We start from the raw sequence: 4007 nt of genomic DNA, 5'->3' as shown, positions 1-4007 counted from the left end.
GCCTTATTACACCATGCGTACATGTACAGTCCGTACTCACGTGTGTGTGCTTGCTGGTTGTGTTAGTACCGAACCGTTCGTATACGGACAAGGGTCGGTGGTACACGCACGTAGCCGCGTTGATTGTGGGTGCTTGGCCCGATTATCTCCCTTCGACAAAAAGCCGAGAGACCGCATTGAACAAGGCTAACCCGTACTCAGGAAAACAACCTGAATGTAGTTCACAGTGGTCTCGTGTTGAGGAAGTTCTTTGCCCAAGCTGATTCTGAAGTGTTGTTTGCTTCACGAAGATCAGCTGCCCTGCCGTGTATGCTTCTATTAATAGAACACTGGAAAAACCCGAGATGTACAAAGTTGCAAAAAGCGTTTTTGAAAGGGGGTGATTTCCAAACGAATCACCGTAACTCACAGCAGTTTGAAACATTTTAAAAAGATTGCCTTGGATCGGGAGGTTTAGTATGTGTAAAAACATATCTAAATGATTCATAAATTCTAAATGTTCATATCTAAATGATTTTGATGCGAACAAAATAATTGAAGTTAATTATGCTCTATGGCAGTCTCTATCGAGAAAGATATGTTTATAGAATGAACACACTATTTTAAGTCTGATAGTGTTCAATACAATACGGAAAGTTGTTGTGAAGTTAACATCCCCACCACCCAAATGGAATTTTCAGTAAAAAGGATTTCAGTGGACCCAATAAAAGTGAGTCCGGTAGCCGACCACCGCACAAAGCTTCGAAATCAACTTGCGCTGAACACCGTGGTACACTTTTTCTAAGTCTGAGGTCTTTTCGTCTTTAAAACGTCAAGGTACCGGTGATAAGGCCTAAGGGCCTATAATCCGGGAAAAACAGTTTTCTACGAGACGTAAGTTTCACTGTTAAATATGCCGAAACATCCCCTTTTTTCGTTAAGATTTTCCAGTCATTTTTTGCCTATTGCATTTGTACATGTTTTTTAGTCCCCGGCACTTTGGCACTGAAATCAATCCGGTTGCCTTTATACCTGGCACCCACATAGACCACCACCGCATATGTTTTCCGAACATTCACGTCCTCGTGACGTCATCACGAGTAACGTGGCGTTACACTTAATGTGCATATTTCGAAGGCCTATATCCCCAGAACTTCTTGTCCGATTTGGTTCAAAGTTGGTATGCCCTTAGCCCGGGATGTGTTATAGAAAAAAAAAATGAGGTGACGGCATGATGACATCATCATGGCCATGGGTAATGTGACGTCACGTTAAATATTAATAGGTGTAATCTTTGAAAATGAATATAAAATCAACCGTGAGAGACCTGAACATGACTCTTGTGGCAATTGATAGAATAATCCAGTGCCTTCAATTTTGATATTCCATGCAGTATGACGTGACCCTTCCAGTTAAAATCGAAAGTGCCTTGTAATTTAAAATTGTTAAAACATGTAAACTTGATTTCAACGAATTATGGTGTTGCTAAGTTGTTCTTTACAAACAAATTAACGTTGAACTCATCAAATGTTAAAGCTCCCTCTAACGTCAGTTTGAAAATGTTTAAATGAATAATCAGTTGATGAATGTGGCGAAGTTTGCTGAAATCATTTGTGTTAGTAATGTATGCAACAAGCCTCATGCTAAACATATTTGAATTGGGGATTGATGACGTCATCAAACCTGAAGTTACCATGAAAATACCTTTTAACCTTAAAACATTACTGAAAAATCAACCGCGAGAGATTTAATCCAAATTTTTGCTTCAATTTGCACAGTTAATTAAGCTCTCAGTCTTTCTGGTAATCACGTCACCATGACATCATTTAAGTATCAGATTGCAAGCAACCAAAGATTTCTAGATTTAATCTTTGAAAATCAATATAACATCAACTGTCAGAGATTTTTATTTTACTTTCAAAATCACGTGACCCTTCCTACCGGTTGAAACCGGAAGTGCATTGTTATTAATTGAACTACAGGTCCGATTGGGTTGAAGGTACCTAGACAGGATGTGTTGTAGACGAAATTTGATGGGAGGTCATGATGACGTCATCACGTGACATGTGACGTCACAATTCAAAGTCCTATATGACAATATAGTGACATATATGCCAGCACTTATTATAAACAGAGCTAGGCTCTACACATTCTTCCAGGATGGAACTTATAGAGGAATCCCATAACGACGAGTTTTTGCGTCAATCTGCGCACTTCCGGGCATGAAAACGAGGCTGGCTGTGTCAGCAAAGAAATGTGCGTTTACCGTCACATGCACAACGTGTGCTCCTTTTCTGTGATCAACTGTCTGTGTTTGCTATAAAGTACAACTTAAAGTATGATTCAATCGTGTCGAGATAAATATCATTCAAAGGTAGTGTTAAATGAGAAAATGTCAGTCTGTAAAATCGAAACTTAAAGTCTAATTTGAAGTGAAATATGTGTATGTTTTCGAAAATCGAACGTCTGCATTCATCATGCTAATGATCCTTGACTTGTGCTGCATGTAACACGACATTCAAATGTTATTCCAAACAAAGGGATTTTTGTATATGATTGTAGTTAACAAGTAAAAGATGTAATTGAGATCCATTGATAGTGCCACGTGTTGAACGCGACGAAACGGCTACCGTACATGTATCCGGACTGTCACGTTTGCCCATCCCGCCCGCGTTGTCTCACGTCCATACCGTTTTGTCCACGGTGGCTAGAAACGGAACATAGTGTAAACCTAGAGTTAAGGACAGACATCACACTGAATAAGTGCCCTTAATAGTACACAGTAGTTTTTATTCCTCACCATGAGATAAGTTTTCTTTGGAACTTTTGCTGTGCGAATACGCAGACAACGCTGATTGCCTACGTAGAAATAATTTTTAAACCACCTGTGCGCGTTTTTATGAATAAAAACGCTAATTACCTGAAACACTGTGCTGTGATTGACACCTAATGTTTCCAACAACTTCCATATTGATCACAACGCGAAAAGATCGTCGCCATTGTAACACTAGGATTACACTATGTTCCCGCCGGTCACGGCAGCCCCGTTTGCCCGAAACGTAGTGCGCCGTGGGATTTTGGCAATCTTTTTCTCCGTAGTCAAGTTTTGTTAGGTCCTGCTAAGTTTTCTCAGTGTCTATCACGGTATCCGTGATGGGCCAAGGGGGAAAAGGGGCTGCTGAGTCCCAGAGGCTCCAAGGCGCACTACGGTTCGGCCAGCGGTCTACCACGAATGCCAGTACGTTCCCTCCCGGCCTGTCACGTTCTGATGGGTCCCTCTGGGGTCCCTCACGTTCCTCACGTTCTAATCAAAGTCTGACGCGTTTTTCGCGTTCTGTCAAGGCTTTCTACGGATGAAACGTGTACGCCGGGCAGCTTTGGAGCAAGTTTATGCCCGCGGTATGAAAAGAAACCTCCCCTCCCAGACCGCGCTCGCCGTATCAGACCGTAGTAGAACGCAACTCGCCGCATCGCACCCGGCCTGTAAACCGTCACACATCTGGACGCGCCGTGATTGAACGCGACAAACGGCTACCGTACACCCTAGCTTGCCGTGAGAAACGAAGAAAAACGCGACAAAACGCGCAGGAACCGTGACAAAACTCCCGCTAAACGCGGCAGAACGTGACAAAACTTGACAAAACTTAAAAGGACCGGTAAGATGCCAGGGAATGCACATGCTTCCCGTCCTACTACGGACCGTAGTTACGACCTGTCACGTACTGTCACGTTTTGTTGCGTTCACCCCGTTTTACTACGGCCTACTAGGTTTCTCATCCGCACCGTGACTGCCATGGCAATTTTTCTTTGACAGTTTAAAAATCTGGCCCGGCATCCACGGCAATCACGGACTGTCACGTTTGCCCATCCCGTCCCCCGGCGTTGTCTCACGTCCATACCGTTTTGTCCACGGTGGCCAGAAACGTGATTGCTGTGGCCGCCGGGAACATAGTGTAAACCTAGCATAAAGCATAGAGCGAGAAGCCCAAACACGGTGTGACCTTGTGACCTATTCGCCCACTGATTGG

This window comes from Patiria miniata, unplaced genomic scaffold (genome assembly GCF_015706575.1).
Source record: "Patiria miniata isolate m_02_andy unplaced genomic scaffold, ASM1570657v1 HiC_scaffold_25, whole genome shotgun sequence".
Taxonomy (NCBI): domain Eukaryota; kingdom Metazoa; phylum Echinodermata; class Asteroidea; order Valvatida; family Asterinidae; genus Patiria; species Patiria miniata.
Note: the sequence above shows the minus strand (reverse complement) of the source record.